Raw genomic sequence first — 18,354 nt, 5'->3', positions numbered from 1 at the left:
TATGTTAAAGTTGTATTGTAAGAGGTTTTGTGGGCGGTTTTTTGAACCGATAAGTATTACCTCTGTCTTATCTGGATTTAATAAAAGAAAATTGTGCGTCATCCAATCTTTTATATCTTTAACACACTCTGTCAATTTGGATAATTTAGCGTTTTCATCCGGCCGTGATGAAATATATAGTTGAGTGTCATCAGCATAACAATGGAAACTAATTCCATGTTTCCTTATAATATTTCCAAGTGGCAGCATATATATTGAGAATAATAGAGGGCCTAACACAGATCCTTGCGGCACTCCATAGTTTACTGGAGTTATGATCGATTTTTCTCCGTTTAAATAGACAAAATGGTAGCGGTCAGATAGGTATGATCTGAACCAGCTTAATGCTTGTCCTTGAACACCGGTATAGTTTTGTAGCCGATCTAAGAGTATTGTGTGATCTATAGTATCGAACGCAGCACTAAGATCAAGTAAAACTAGTATTGAGATACAGCCTTGGTCAGAAGCTAAGAGTAAATCATTTGTGATTTTAACGAGCGCAGTTTCAGTGCTATGATGCGGCCTGAACCCAGACTGAAACTTTTCATAGGTGTCATTTTCTTGCAAGAAAGAGCCCAGTTGGGCAGACACAACTTTTTCTAATATTTTGGACATAAAAGGAAGATTTGAAATGGGTCTATAATTTGCTAGGTTATTTGGGTCTAATTGTGGTTTCTTAATGAGAGGTTTTATAACTGCCAATTTAAATGTTCTTGGAACATGACCTAAAGATAAAGACGAGTTAATAATATTGAGGAGAGGCTCTTCCACTATAGGTAACACTTCTTTCAATAGTTTAGTTGGTATGGGATCTAATAAACATGTTGTTGTTTTAGAGGAAATGATACATTTATTTAACTCTTTTTGTTCTATAGTTGTAAAGCACTGTAATTGTTCTTGCGGGGTGATAATCGAGGCTGAATTATAAGGCGCGATTGAAGATTGAACGTTTACAATTGTGGATCTGATGTTTTCTATTTTCTCAGTGAAAAAATTCATGAAATCATTACTACTAAACTGTAACGGAATATTTTGTCCAGGTGACGCTTGTTTATTTGTTAGTCTAGCCACGGTGTTAAATAAGAACCTAGGATTGTTTTGGTTATTTTCTATTAGTTTGCGGAGATGCTCAGCCCAGGCCGCTTTTAGGGCCTTTTTATAGCGTGACGTACTGTCTTTCCAAGCGATTCTAAAAACCTCTAAATTAGTTTGTTTCCATTTACGCTCTAAATTACGGGTTTCTCTCTTTAGAACACGAGTAGTATTGTTGTACCATGGTGCTTTAATTTTCTCTCTGACCTTTTTTAGTCTCATAGGTGCAACAATATCCCATTTTCCAGAGAGAACGGTGCTCATAGTGCTGGTTAGTTCGTCTAGTTCATCTGTTTGTTTAGGTTCAGGCAGCAGCTGAGACAGATCCGATAAGCAATTTGAAAAATTATCTATGGTGGATGGAAGGATTGTTCTGCCTAATCGATAACGCGGCGCAGCATGATATATTACCGGGGTACGTAATATGCAAGTTACCATGTAATGGTCAGTTACATCATCACTTTGCGGAATGATATCTATATCGGTTGGATCGGTTCCATGTGATATAATTAAATCGAGTGTATGATTAAAACGATGAGTTGGTCCGGTAACGTTTTGCTTAACCCCAAAGGAGTTTAATAAGTCTATAAACGCAGCCCCTAACGTATCATTTTGATTATCTACGTGTATGTTAAAATCTCCAACAATTAATATTTTATCGACATTGACCAATAGATCTGAGAGAAAATTTGCAAATTCTTTTAGGAAATCAGCGTAAGGCCCTGGTGGTCTATATACGGTAGCCAAGGCTAAAGATAATAGGGATGTTTTTCTATCATCTAAGAGCGTAACATTTAGTACAAGTACTTCAAATGAAATAAACTTATAACCCGTTTTCTGAGTAACATTGAGAATATCTCTATAGATAGTTGCAATACCGCCGCCACGACCAATCAGACGGGGCTCGAGCTTACAGGAGTATCCTGATGGAGTAGACTCATTTAGACCGAAATAATCATTTGGTTTAAGCCAGGTTTCAGTAAGGCAAAGTACATCTATGCTATTATCTGTGACTATTTCATTTACAATAACTGCCTTAGGTGTGAGTGATCTAATGTTTAAAAGACCTAGCTTTAGAAATTGTTTTTGTTTACTAATAGCAACATTTTCTGTTTTAATAACAATTAGATTTTTCCTAGATCCTGCAGTAGATTTATTATTTGATCGCACTAAACGAGGAATAGACACAGTTTCTATGCAATGTTCTACACTAGTATTTATATCAGTTAATTTGGTGCAGCAGAGACTATGATTTGGACTTTTGGTTACTAGTCAAAAGGTATTTAACATTTTGGAGATGTTATCTGACAGAAGATCCGATCCGAATCTGTTTGGGTGTAAGCCATCAGCACGGTATAGCCTAGGATGCTCCCAAAACAGATTCCAATTATTTACAAAGAGCAGTTTCTGCTCATTGCACCATGACGTTAACCATTCATTTAGCGCGAATAATCTACTAAACTTGTCATGTCCTAGACGGTACGTGGGAAGCAGTCCTGACACAATGATCGTTATATCAGGCGATGTGCTGCGTACCGTATCGATCAGATTCCTGAAGTCTTTCTTCAGAACTTCCGTCTGGCGCAGCCTGATGTCGTTCACTCCCGCGTGCAATACCAAAGTTCCGACGCGCTCGTTATCGTTCAGAATCTCGGGAACGCGAGCAGCGATTTCAGAAACACGAGCACCAGGAAAGCAGTGACTGTGCACCTTATTTTTACCTGATGTAGCATGGACGTGCCGAACAATGGAATCACCGATGATCACAGCATCGCGTTTTGTTTCGCGAAGAGGGGAGAAGCGGTTTTGTGTGGATAACTCGAAAACCGGGAGGGTCGGAGAGGGTCTTGGTCTAGACCTGACTCGCGTCTTCCGCTGCGGAAATATCCAGGCTTCGTGGTGGCGTGTTGGAGCCGGAGTGAACGAGACCATGGCTGATCGCGACCTTGGCGCTCGGGACCGATGCCGAGTAACGCACGGAGTAGACGAGGTCGGAGTCAGCGGGTTAGTAACATTAATCTCTGATTTGTGAGCATCAGCGCGTGATGTTTCAAGAGCCAAACGCCGGTCTCTCAGCTCGGCCTGTCTCACTAAAAGGTCGTGGATCTGTTTCTCAACAGCTTCCAGCTCAGACTGTACCGCGTGCAGCTCAAATGTGTCCTCACCTGCACCAAAAGGTAGACTACTTGCATCTGATATATTCGCCATTTTAACAGATGGACAGTAAGTTAGCAACGACACTACCAGTGATGCTATCAATTAATACTAATTTCTGACAAGCGTCTTAGATATAATCCGTCTTTTAAGTGGTACGGGTGTAGAGTAGACGCACGATAGGTGAAAAATGTTTGTAAGTGAGTGTTGAGAAGACGCGTTCAGCCGTGATCCCCGGGAGTAACCTATAAGAGTATCCAGCGTAGAATCACTAACAGGCTTGAGACACGTCTGCTCAACAGTCCGCGTTGTAACTATGAGGTTTGAGCAGTAGTGCTTCTCAGTGAGGAAAAGTAGAAAATGTTTGTTGTAAGTAAGTTTAAAGAGTAAAATCAAGAATTATAAATCAAATCGATAGAGCTCCAAAGACAACAACGCGTTCAGACGCGACGCATGCGCATTCGACAACAGGAAGTCGTGTGACTGTGTGACATTGTAAAAACATCCATGGATACATCTGGACTTGATTGTGCAGCATGTACGCCGACAAGATTTAATGTTTGAGAGGCACAAGGTGAATAAGTAGCTAGCTTGTTTTTCCTCAGTATTTCAGCTTGGACTCCCTTTACCTTCCCTGACATATTTGCCCCATTTTCATATCCCTGTCCTCTGCAATCACTGATGTCAATCACATGCTCACAAAGAACAGACTCAATCATCTCTGCTATCTCACTCCCTGTCTTTTTGTAAAAATCCTTGAATTCAAGGAACCTCTCATTGATCTCCCACTCGTCTTTTTCTTTGTCATATTTGACATACCGTAGTACCACCACGTTTTGCTCTGTATGGGAAATGTCTGGTGTGGCATCGGCGGTGACTGCATAATAGATGGCATCCTCCCTTTCCTGTAGAATTATTTTCAGAACTCGTCTGCCACATAAGTTGATGAACTCATTTTGACTTTCAGAGCTAAGATAATGTGTTAGCCTGGTTTGTTTTCCTTCTTTTTGTTTTTGTTTGTTGTCCCTGATTTTTTGAAAGTGCTCTTTCAGCAGAGGATCATAATGTGACAAAAGCTTCAGTGTGCCTAGGAAATTGCCATTATGAATGTCATCTAAGTCGCTTGTTTTGCCTCTGAAAGGCAGGTTTCTTGAGGCCAGGTGCACTGTTAGACCTTACCAGGTTTTTTTTACGGTAAAATACTGGCAACACTGTTGCCAGTAATTTACTGTTAATTGTACAGTTCTTTACTGTAGTATGTTACTGTAAAAGTGCACTAAAACTCGAGTTAACTAATTTCACTTACAGAAACCGACTGCCTTAAATTGACCAACTGTCACTTAAATGTATTAACTAAAATGTATAATGCATTAATAACATGAGCAAAGTATTACTGTGAACTTATTTCATTTGAAAACACAACAAAACTTTTGTAAATAAAGAGATTTCCACTGGAACAGCAACTACACAGTCACCGCCTGTTAAATAAAGCAACATGCAGCATATCATCAATGTTTGTAGATCTTCTCCTGGACTGAAGCACAGGCTCTCTTCTGCACAATGGTGACCCAAAAAACAAGACTTTACAGTAAACTACTGGCAACAGTGTTGCCAGTATAAACCTATTTTATAACTTACAGTTTATCACTGTTAAAATACATTTTGTGGGTGTGTCTTTTTATCTTACACTGTTAACCCTTTCAATCCCACAGGAAAATCCACACTACAAAGAGTAAAAGTAACATTGACGCAGTTTTGCAGTGAGATAATTAAGAGAATATGCAAGTGATTGTTGAGCATTAGTGATGAACACCTGCTGTTAACAAGCAGAATCACTGAAGAAAAGAGAAACACAAGAACAGAAAATAGAGAAACACAAGACCTACAACTGACTTCCAGCCATTGCACATTATTATACTTATTATTAACCAGTATGAATTTATTTCTGTCATACATCTACAGAAGTTGTTATTGAGATGTTTAATTGAAAATGTTTGGTTTGACGTTACCATTATAGAGATCAGTGCTTGCTTTAGTTGGGATGCTGATGCTAAAATATTGATGTTTTTTTTTTTGTTTTTTTTTTGCTGCTTAAGCTGTTTTTGTGCAAGTCACACTTGTGCACACACACACAGTTTATGAATAACTGCTGTTATAATGATTATGATGATAAAATCATCATATTGCCTGTTCATTCACTAAGGAAATTCATTCTCACTCATTCAGAGTTTAATCCTCAATCAAAAGTGTTACATTACCACCACTGTGAAACCACAGCAATAAATTAGAATGACAAAAATTTTTAACACATCATGCATAAACCAAAGAAACAGAGCAACACTGTCTTATAGAAACACAGAGATATCACAATTTAGCACATGAATCTCAACAATGGTGGCAATATTTTTTTTAATATTTTTTATTCATGCAGCAGTGCATGCTGGGAGTTTTATATTATCCTGGAACCCAGCATGCATTGCGACATGAAACTTTTGATTGTCACCATTGTTGAGATTCATGTGCTGATTGTTGAGGTCTGTGTGTGTTTAAGTCAAGCAGGAGTTCTAATGCTCTATGATTATGATATTCTTCAGAAGACCCGATTACGGAAATAAGGATTTCATGTTGTAGATTCACAGATATATGCTAAATATGAAATACCCATAAATTCAAAAATATATTCAGGAATGATCAGACATGTCCAGGATGATTGTGACATCATCACAAAAGCCAAAAACACCTGATCATCTTCCGCTTGGCTCTTTCTTGCCATAACAAATGTGCTTTATAAACTCACTGTTACAGCAGCCAGGGAGAGATAAATGGTAAGAAGTCAAGAGACAAGAGACCAACTAAAGAAAATACTGATCCCCATTATGGTGACAACAAACTTTATTATTAACTAAATCTCTGTTAATTCTCAACAAGAACTTTTGTACATGAAAGAAATAATCGTAAACAGGTACAAACCTGGTGAAACAGGTGAAACTGGTTTCACATTCCGTGGCTGAAGTCAGTTGTAGTTCTTGTGTTTCTCTTTTTTTCTGTTCTTGTTTCTCTGTCCTTCAGTGATTCTGCTTTTCAGGTGTTCATCAGTGTCTCAATCCACTCATTTCTTTTCATTCACTCTGTCAAGGGTACTATATTAGTGAACTAATGTAGGGAATAGTGAATGAGGGTATAGGGTGTGATTGTGAAAACAGTCTCTGAGCATAGATTTTGAGCGCTGTTAATTCACAGTATATTACTGTAGGCTATTTTTGTTTTCTACGGTATATTACTGTTTTAATGGAAAATGGTATGATATTGTCAGAATTTGGCCTTTTTTTACAGCAAGGGTTAACAGTGTGTAGGGTAACATCTAACAGTCTCTCCAGGATGGCCCTATTTTTCTCAATTTCTGTTTGGAACTCCCTGTTTAACAGAGAGTCTATACCTTTATCTTGTAAATCAGATCTTTGCAGATTTTATCATCTTAAGTAGCAGTCTCTGTGTGCATCACTCCTCTCATGGATTGGGAGTTTATTGTACATGCGACGCCACTTCACATGACACATTTTAAACCCATTTTGACTGGCCAGTGCACTACAGGAAGGCTTTTTTTGTATATTGGAGAAAAGCACACATGGTATGCAATAAAGTGACTGATTGCTTTGACTAAAAGTAAGCCAGTCTCTTAATTTTTTCTCTCTTATTGGCTGACTTTGTATAATTCAAGTATTCAGGGAACAGCTTCCCCCCTGAATCGCATGGCATTTCCACTTTCTTTTCTCTCATGGTCACAGCCAATTTTCTGACTATTTTCCTCTCTATCCTGATCAGTACAAACTGCTGGCCACAAACCAGGGTCGTTTGTCACAAGATTTTCTTCCCTTTCAAATCCCTCAACATTCAGTCCATCCTCGGCATCTGAATTCTCATCTCCATCTTCACTCTCTGCCATCTGTGTCTCACTTGCATCTGTACCCTCTTCCATCTCTTCCTCCACTTCCTCAGTTCTCCCTGACAAACAGGAAGAGGGTCCTGGAACTGACAAAGTATATAGCATTTCCTATAGCCAATCTTTTCCACTCTACAGATGCCTCTTATATTTTGTGTGTATCACTTTCAGACATTAATGTGTTGCCATTAAACCTAATAGCTGCTCACCTTCTTCTTCATGTGGGAGCGCGGGGGCTGATTCAGGGGATGCTGGAGTTAGGGGTTGGGAGACAGCCGGACCAGTTGCTGCTGCTGGTTCATTTGACTCTGTTTGGAACGAGGCATGATTTTGACAAAGTGCGTTTGACTGCATTGAACGTTTAACTAAAACTGTGTATTGTTATTTTTTCCAGCGTTTTCTTGACCGAACATGGGGAGAAAATTGAGTTCCCTTATCATGCACTTTTAACACTAGAACGGCCACCAGCAGTCATTTTAACCGCAACATTTAAACTTATGGTAATTATCTTTAACACTAGAATGAACAAAGCGTCATTTTGACCGTTTTGAAATTTGCATAGTCAATAACTTCAATCACAAAGCCTTGCTGCTCCCTGACTTTTCCTAAAACTACATGAATTTTCATTAAAACTAGTTTAAATATTTATTGTGTGAATAAAAACAGAAATATAATAATTTCTACCTATAACGTCCACAGGCAGTCATTTTGCGCTGTTTAAATTGAGTTTTGCCGATGGTCTGGATCAGATAATGTGAAAGTATTATGTGAAGATGGTTGGCAGAGATGAATCATGCTGTATTTGACAATATAGGGGACATTGTAGTAATACAACTCCACATCATCTTCAAGAGATGCACTGAAACCTCACAAACAGCTGATAGTAGTTTGTACAGTAGCTGGCAGAGGATTTTAATCAGAGTTCATGAAGTTAGACTGCTTGCAAGACAGGTGCAACAGCATACCCACCTTTTCTTGCGAAATATTGGGTAACATACTGTCGACCCTTTGCCTCTTTCACTTCTCTTATTTTTTTCTCTTTCCGTTTTTGACTTCCAGATTTTTGAGGCATTTTCACTTCCTCTTCCGTCAAGTTGATATTCTGCCGGTGCTATAAGTGAAGTCAAGCTGTTTGTGTTGCCTGGATACAATTTGGGCGGACTGAACCATTTTCAACGCCCACGGACGTTTGTGTTTCCTAAACAAATAAAAAAAATTGACACCAGGAAACAGCAAATAGAATAATTTAAAGTTAATAATTTTTACTATCAAATATTTTTTTTTAGTACCACAGTTTTATTGGGGGCTTCTCTGGGCCCCCTCTTAGTCATGGGCCCCGAGAATCGTCATCGTTTACCCCCCCTTTACAGCGCCCCAGTTGCCAGCACATGAAAATACATGTTCCTAATGCTGTTTTCTAATGTGGTATTCCTGATTGCCATGTCATGGTCCTACATCTACTCCCACACTTCAAAGAGAAGTTAGACAGTTTGTCCTTCAAGCAGATAAGTAGAGATTATTCAACAAATCTCATTTATCTGTAATATGTTTTATGTTTTGGTTCTGTTGATCATGGTTGTGCTGTCCTTTTTAAAAAAATGTTTCAGGAATTTGCAACTCTGATTTCCAGCAATCTCTACATTTGCCAGAGTCCACGCCTTATATTTCTTGGTATGTAAACATTAAAGGGGTAGTTTTACCCTAAAATGAAAAGCAAGTCATCATTTACTCACCCAACTGCAAAAAAAAAAAAAAAAAATTCTTAAAGGGATACTTCACCTCTGGAAAGATGAATGTGTATTTAAAATAGGTCATTTATGTAGAAGAAATGTGAAATTATTTTTGAATTTGGAGCTTTCTAGACTAAGAAAAGCCAGAAAATGTATTTTTGGCTTATGTAGATGAAAGAACTCCCAGAATGCACTTGCTTCGCTGCCCTACGAGGCCACTCCCAAGCCACGCCTACCGGTAAGAGAGCGAAGTTGAAAACAACAAGACTAGCTGCTAGTGAGTCTCCGTGACGAGTTTGCCCGTGATTTTCGAGATTGCCCAAAATGTCCGGGATTCGGCTTTTGCGTTCTACAGTCGCCGTTCATCATGTTTACTGTGGCAAGCAGGACGAGACTGACGGCCGCGGGAGAACAGCGCGAGGCCGGTGGCGTCATTACTGAGACGCAGCGGTCTCGAATCTCTCACGGAGGAGCGGGAATTTTCTTAGCAATGTTAAAACACACATCAACCGACCACTTGTTTAGTGTTCTTGTAAACATTACATTCAGATTCACCAATCGGAATGAATTCAGTTAGATTGAAACACAAGGTGTGCATGTAAACAATGAATGGAGACTGTAGAAAGCAAAAGCCAAATCCCGGACATTTTGGACGATCTCGACGGCCGGACATGTCGGGAAAAAGAGGATGGTAACCCCTCCTACTTAGCTTTCTCCACAGAACAAGAGCCTGTTAGCTTAGCTTCCAAAGAAAGACGGCTGACACTGTAAACATTCTGTGAGTGAGATCCCACCTCCTATGGGCGGGCTGAACACATGCGGGACAGCTCCTCCTACTGGCTGTAGTCTTTAACCTCTGGCCAAAAAATCCTCTGATGACGCAAAATGACGATGAGGATTTTTTCCAGACAAAAAATACATAAATCTCTTGTCTCAGGGAGATATGAGGGTGGAAAGCATGGTCATTCGAAAATACTACAGGTTTTCTACTAATACAAAGCTTAATGCTAAATCCTGAAGTATCCCTTTAATAAGTATAGAAGTATAGTGTAGAATAAATAATATATATTTGCTTACCTATCTATTAAAACACATCTCAAAGTCGACAGATCAAGTCCAAGTTTGTTGCAAAGCTCTCTCCATCCTGAAAATGCCACACCGAAAATCGAAAATCCTTGTTTTATTTCTCCGTTTTCCCCAAAGCCTGCTTGCCTAAGTTGATCTATGTTTAATTTTTTTGGGATTTTCTGTACTCGCCAATCCATTATCTTGAACCATGATGACTGAACAACACAACAGCGGTGTGCAAGATATTGTATCATAGATAAATAGACCCCCTCATTAGCGACTTCCGTAAAGCGGCCCATTGCAACACCCACTAATGAGGATATATGTATTGTTTCTATGGTTTCTACAAGGGGAAACCAAGGACAGCGAGGATATTACGTCCTTTATTACGTAAGGATATTAGAGTATCTATAAAAAATGTCTTTAAAAAAAAAAAAAAAAAAAAAAAAAAAACCTTGACAAAACAACTCACCTATTTTAAGATATTTCAGTACAAGTTGTTTTCAGTTTAGCCAGCTCAGACATGCATTTTAGTTCCGTAATGGTCATGTTTAACATTATCATGTAGTCATGTATGCAATAAACACATTGCAAGGCTTGCAATTGAGATAAATTATTGGACAAAGGTTTGGACTGAATTCTGGCAATGTGTGCTCTACATAAACCTGCCTTTCCACTGTTACTCTGATGGCACCTGATTCCAGACCTGATGAGGGTATGATATTGTTAATAAGTTGGGTGATAAGTAGACAAAAAAGTTGTCGAATAAAACTTTAAATCTGGCAACCCCACTTCCAAAAGTTAAACAGCCACAAGATAAAATGTACTGTTTATTATGACAGTGTGCATGCAAACAGACACATTGAGCTGATGTAGTGTAACCAGTGCAGAAACAATATCAGTTATTGATCACAACATCCAACATTGCATTTTTTTCATGTTGTTCAGTTTTATCCAAACAAACTAGTCCACAGACTAGTTAAAACAGACATCTGGTTTCTATTTACACATCATCTGTGTTCCGAACGAAGTTTCAGCCGTCTGCGGCTCATTAAGACATACTTGCAGGGTTCCCACTCTAAACCAAATGTCAAATTCCCTGACTTTTCCCTGACTTTCACTGACTAAAAAGATGAATTTCCATGACCTATAATGAACGGCAAAACAGGCTGCTGTTTTGCGGGGCACCGAGCTGTTCTGTTTTGTAGAAAGCCTTTCTTTAAAGTGAATTTCGTTTTCTATAAATTGTATCTTAATTTTAATATATTTTTCATCAACCAATTGCCTGTATTTAATAAATGAGAAGCAAATATATAGCAGACAATCAAATCAAAGTCCGTATTATTATTTTTGCATAGGTCCCCTCAGGGGCTCCGTAGAAAGATGTGTGAAACAGCGCGATAAAAAAATCGTTATAGAAAAATTACATTTTGATAAATGGAAACTAAAATTTAAAGCAACAAACTAAATTCCCTGATATTCCATGACTTGGACAAAAAATATATACAATCCCCTGACTTTCAATGTCTGGAATAGACCTTATCAAATTCCATGACATTCCAGAAATTCCATGACCCGTGGGAACCCTGTACTTGCGTTCGTGCATGGATGAGGCCAGACTGTCAAATCTCACCTTGCTGTGTGTGAAGCAGGACATACATATTGACAAGGACAAAGTGGTTGGCAGATTTGCCACCATGAAGGAGAGGAGGATGAAGATTTAATAAGGGACCATGATATATGTATATAGTATTGTTTAATTGATTTGTTCTGGAGGATTGTTAAGCAGACAGCAAAATGGTAAGAAAAAAAATCGTCTTTAAAAATGTATATTTTAGTTATGAATAAGTCACTCAGTCAGAATGTTATAAATCAGTTGTTTTTCTCAAAGTTTTCATCCCAGTTAAGTTTTCATGTAGCACCTGTCCTGTAGCCTACCTATGGAGTTGTAAACAAACTTTGTGTTCACTATATATAACAGTGCCATGTCAATTATATAATGTGGCACTGATTGAGCGCACTTGGCCTGTTCATCACCCTCGTGTCCGTGGTGCTGAACATTTTTACTTGACTGGCAAACTGTTTTCTTTGTTCAAACAATACAAAAAAAAAAAATGTGGCTTTTCTTTGTGTTTTATTTAACATATAAGCTTACTTGGCTCAACAAGTGACACATTATTACATATGCATTCATCAGATATTTTATGTTTTTTTTATGGTTTTAATTTTAAAATGACTTTGTAGCAGAGGGCCCCATGATGAAGCTCCGCCCCCACTGTACTGAGAGTCTAGCTCCGCCCCTGCTTTCAAGGTTTCAAAGGTTTTATTTGTCACATACTCATACAAGATGCGCAGTGAAATGTTTTTGTGACACGCACTGTACTTCTGTGCTCAATTGTAATAAAAATAAATGCAATGTAAAAAAAAAAAAAAATACAATATAAACAATAAATACAATAAAGTACAATAGCGGTTTTAGCGGAAGTTTAAAATTAAATTAATATTAAGTTATAATTAAGTTATGATTATGACTAATTTACATATACAATAGTAATGAAATCAATGTATAATAGTTCTGAAAGAAAAAATATTATTATAATATAATTTAAAGCTAGATCGACATACAGATGTACAAATGTTAAAATTCAATGGCTGATTTTAAAAGTGTATTAAAAGTTTAAAAAGTTCAGAGTGCAAAGTTCAGGGCTCTGATTGCCGCAGGGAATAAACTGTTCCTCATCCTCTCTGTACGTGCTTTGTGGCAGCGCAGGCGTCTGCCTGACCTGAGGGTTACAAACAGTTTGTTGCAGGGGTGATGGGGATCCTTGATAATCCTTCTGGCCCTGTTGATACAGCGTGTGGTGTATAAGTCCTGCAGAGGGGGAAGTGTAGTACCCATGATCTGCTCAGCGGTCTTCACCACCCTCTGCAGGGCTCGCCGGTCCCTACAGGAGCTGCTACCGTACCAAACAGATATAGCTCCAGTCAGTATACTCTGTACAGCAGCAGAGTAGAAGGAAAACAGGATCCGTTGGGAGACCTTGAATCTCCTGAGCTGTCTGAGGTGATAAAGGCACTGTCTTGCCTTTCTCACCACAGTGTCCGTGTGTACAGTCCATGATAAATCCTCGGAAATGTGCACTCCGAGGTATTTAAAACTACTCACCCTTTCCACTGGTGTCCCGTCTATCTGGAGAGGGGTGTAGGTCCTGCAACGTTGTGGGCAGAAATCCACCACCATCTCCTTGGTCTTCTTCCCATTAAGCAGTAAGCTGTTGTCCTTACTCCACATTATCAGGTCTGACATCTCCTGTAAATAGGCACGTTCGTCATTGTTAGTGATCGGGCCCACCACAACCATGTCGTCCGCAAACTTCACGATGGTGTTGGAGTTGTGCCTGGCGACAAAGTCGTGGGTGTACAGGGAGTACAATAACGGACTCAGCACACAGCCCTGAGGGACCCGTGTTGAGGACGAGGGGGTGTGATGTGTGCCCTCCCGCTCTGACGACCTGAGGCCTGGCAGTCAGGAAGTCCAGGATCCAGGCACACATTGATGGGTTCAGACCCAGGTCATACAGTTTAGTAGCCAGCCTGCTGGGGACTACAGTGTTAAAAGCTGAACTGTAGTCTATAAACAGTAGTCTGACATATCAATGAAAAAAGGTATGGTAGAGGAGCGCTTCCTGGACTCCAAAGTTTGGTTAAAATCGAGGTGCTCTTTGGATGGGAAACTAAATGCCACAAATCAAAAAGGAAAAAGGAACTCCAAGGCACTCTCAATTGCAAAAGTTAAAAAGCCTTTATTATTATGGCTTGGTCACATTAACCTTCTAAAAAACTCCAACGCGTTTCGGGTACATGCCTTCTTCTGGGAGTTAAACAGATCTCAAACAAACAAAGTTTCTTATGAACTAACAGTCCACCAATCAGAAGTCTCCATCTGTCAACTGTGGTGCTAAGGTTAATTGTTAGTACACACAAGAGACAGCAGATGTCATCATTTCCACTTCTTACCAAATCAATTAAGTACACACAAAAACTAACTTCATGAAAGGAACATACCAGTACCCAACACGGTGACCCATACAAGTTAAAATACAAGCATAGTATACAAATTTCAAACCACCATAGGACAACAGAACATCAAAGATATACACTAAGGTCAAGTTCTTCATTCAAGCCTGGATATTTAGTAGCCTGCAGGCGATATATCCAGAAAGCTTCCCGTTGATTCAGCTGCCTTTGCCTATTGCCTTTTCTTAAGGACAAAGGGATGTGGTCAATCCCACAGACCTGTAAGGTGGATTGGTCACTATTGTGATGTTCCATATAGTGTCTTGCCATGGGATAGTTGGTGTTACCTGTGCGAATTGCGTATTTGTGTTCAGCCAGTCTGTCCAATAAACGCCGCTTGGTTCTTCCTACATAAAAGACTTCACACATAGGACATTCCAATCTATAAATGACAAAGGTAGTTTGGCAGTTTATAAAATGGTTAATAGTGAATTCCTTTTGAGAACCAACATCATGAAAAATTTTGGTTTGTCTTACATTAGCACAATGGTTGCAGTGATGGCATTTGTAAGAACCTATGGGCTTAGGGCCTAACCATGTTTGTTTTACTTCTGGTTTAAGATAACTGTGAACCAGTCTATCTTGTAGGGTGGTACATGGCCCCTCCTGACATAGCCCCCTCCTACAATGTCAAGGTGGGAGAGGGTGGTGTGCATGACCTGTGAAATGGCATCATCTGTTGATCTGTTGGAGCGATAAGCGAACTGCAGTGGGTCTAAGGTGCTTTGAAGAGAGGAGCAGATGTGGTTCTTTATCAACCTCTCAAAGCACTTCATAACCACTGAGGTCAGTGCTACGGGACGGTAGTCGTTCATACCGGCTGGGGAGGCGTTCTTGGGCACAGGGATGATGGTGGGCATCTTGAAGCATGTGGGGACTATAGATTGTGTAAGAGAGATTAAATATGGTGGTGAACACTGGAGCCAGAAGGTCAGCGCAGGTCCTGATGACTCGTCCTGAGATCCTGTCCGGGCCAGCCGCCTTTCTGGTGTTCACCTTTTTCAGCTCCCTTCTCACGTCGTGCTCAGAAAAAACGGGGCTGAGTCCTGCCTCACTGGTAGAGCTCCTTCTATCTGCATTGGACAGTGCAGCGTTAGAATGGCCAGCGTTAGCATTTCTAGGTTCGAAACGTGCATACACTGTTAGACCTTACCAGTTTTTTTTTACAGTAAAATACTGTTAATTGTACAGTTCTTTACTGCAATCTACAGTATGTTACTGTAAAAATGCACTAAATCAAAACTCAAGTTAACTAATTGCGCTTGCAGAAGCCGACTGCCTTAAATTTACCAACTGTCATTTAAATGTTTTAACTAAAATGTATAATGCATTAATAATGTGAACAAAGTATTACTGTGAACTTCTTTCATTTGAGACCACTAAAAAACTATTGTAAATAAAGAGATTTCCAGTGGACCAGTGACTACACAGTCACCGTCTGTTAAATAAAGCAACATGCAGCATATCATCAATGTTACTAGATCTTCTCCTGAACTGAAGCACAGGCTCTACTCTTCACCACAACGGTGATCCAAAAAACAAGACTTTACAGTAAACTACTGGCAACAGTGTTGCCAGTATAAACCTGTTTGATAACTTACAGTTTATTACTGTTAAAATACATTTCGTGGGTGTGTCTTTTTATTTTACACTGTTAACCCTTTCAACCCCACAGTATAATCCACACTACAAAGAGTAACAAATAACATTGACGCAGTGTTGCAGTGAGATAATTCAGTGAATATGTTGAATAATAAGTGAATAAGTGAATTAAGTGATTGTTGAGCATTAGTGATGAACACCTGCTGTTAACAAGCAGAATCACTGAAGGAAAGAGGAACATAAGAGCAGAAAATAGATAAACACAAGAACTACAACTGACTTCAGCCATTACACATTATTATTAACCAGTATGGCTTTATTTCTGTCATACATCTACATAAGTTGTTATTGAGATGTTTAATTGAAAATGTTTGGTTTGAAGTTACCATTATAGAGATCAGTGTTTTCTTTAGTTGGGATGCTGACCCTTGACTTTATAACATTAGTTTTTAACTGGCTGATTGAACTGTGTTTTTGCACTTGTGCACACACACAGTTTGTGAATGACTGTGGTTCTGTTGATTATAATTTAAAAAATATCATCACATAGCCTGTTCATTCACTATATCTCTTTCAGTTTTTAATTCTGTATCAAGAATAAAAAAAAGTGTTTTATTACCTCCCCTGTGAGTGTTTTATTACCTCCACTGTGGAGGTATTACCTCCAACTATAGTAATAAGTTACGATGATAATATTTTTTAACACATAATGCACAACCAAAAAAAGAAACAGCTACAATTTTTGTAGAAACACAGAGATATAAAACATCTGCATATGTCTCTCATCAATGGTGGCAATAATTTATTTTTATTTATTTATTCATGCAGCAGTGCATGCTGGGAGATTTATACCAATCTGGAACCCAGCATGCATTGTGACATGGAACTTTTGATTGTCACCATTGTTGAGATTCATGTGCTGATTGTTGATGTCTGTGTGTGTCTAAGACAAGCAGGAGCTCAAAATGTTTTAAAGTACTACATTATTTCAATATTCTTCAAAATAACTAATTGCAAAAACATTGCTGTATCTACATTATAGATTAACAGATATGATTAATATGAAATACCCTTAAATACAAAGCTTTTCCACTGGTTAAGATCAGAGAATCAGACATGCCCAGATTGATTATGTAATCATCACAACAGTCATAAACACCTTATTATCTTTCTCTTGACTTTTTCTTGCCATAACAAATGTGTTTTATAAACTCATAGTTAAAGCAGTCAGAGAAAAAAACTGATATAATAAAGTCAAGGGTCAAGAGCCCAACTAAACCAAATACTGATCTCCATCATGGTGATAATAACTTTATTATTTTCAATAAAACATCAACAACTCCATATCTGTTAATTCTCAACAATAACTTTTGTACGAAAGAAATCATAAACTGGTTTGTAAACTGGTTTCACACTCAGTGTTGCTGGAAGTCATCATCATCTTTATTTATTTGAGCATCTGAGTTCCACAAGGTTCTACACAATAACAAGGTTCAGCACAATAGGCAGAACAAAAGAAAGATACATATGCAAATTAATAAGTAAAAAAAAAGATAAAAAAAAAAATGTGGATATGATGCTCAAAAGGAGTAGGCAGAAGCGTAAGCTTATTGAAGCCTACCCCCTTTTATATATTTAAACAATAGATACATTTACTATAATCCAGAAGACAATTGACACACAATTATGTTGTCCTATTATAGTAACTATACAATCAACAATATAAACTCACAACCATACTGCTGAATGCAAGACAAGTGAAGAAGACTCCTCAATAAGTACAAAAAAAACCCATCATTGCAAGTAACAACTGATCACGTCTTTTAATTTTATTTTTTATTCCTTGCTGTTATTAATTCAACACATTTAATGGCCACAATTATTTATAATTATAAATAGTTTAATTATATTATCTTTATTATCTTATATTATCTTTTTAGTTTGCCGGTCATGAGAAAAAAGAAAAAAAAGAAAACACAAATAGATTGCTCACAACTAATTCCATTTCCACACTTAAGAACATTCTTCCATCCTGTACTTAGATAGTATGACTTGTTTATACTTTGATTTGAATTGATAAATGAATGGGCACTGCTTGAGTTGGGCTCTCAGGTTGTTCCAGAGTCTGACACCACACACAGACACACACATACTTTTCCTCGTAGTTCTAAAAGCCGGTACTTTAAGTTGGCCATAACCTCTCAAATTATAACCGCTATCTCTTTTTATAAATAATTTTTGAATATTTGCAGGTAGCAGGACCCAATTTGCTTTATACACTAATTGTGCAGTATAAAAATCAATTAAGTCCATAAATTTAAGCATGTTACTTTGTAAAAACAGTATATTTGTATGTTCGAGGTATCCTACCTTGTGAATAGCTCTGATTGCTCGTTTTTGGAGTATTACAAGGGGATGTAGGGAACTTTTATAATTATTACCCCAAACCTCAATTCCATAGGTTAAGTATGACAAAATAAGACAGGAATACAATATATACAGCGCCTTGTAATTTAAAACATACTTAGCTTTGTTTATAATTGCAATATTTTTTTATATCTTCCTTTGTATGTGTCCAATGTGTGATTTACAGCTCAGTTTGTTGTCTATCGTGATTCCCAAGAATTTGATTTCTGTTACTTTTTCTATTTT

The sequence above is a fragment of the Scardinius erythrophthalmus genome (genome assembly GCF_964197995.2).
Source record: "Scardinius erythrophthalmus genome assembly, chromosome: 4".
NCBI lineage: Eukaryota > Metazoa > Chordata > Actinopteri > Cypriniformes > Leuciscidae > Scardinius > Scardinius erythrophthalmus.
This window is presented reverse-complemented; position numbering follows the sequence as displayed.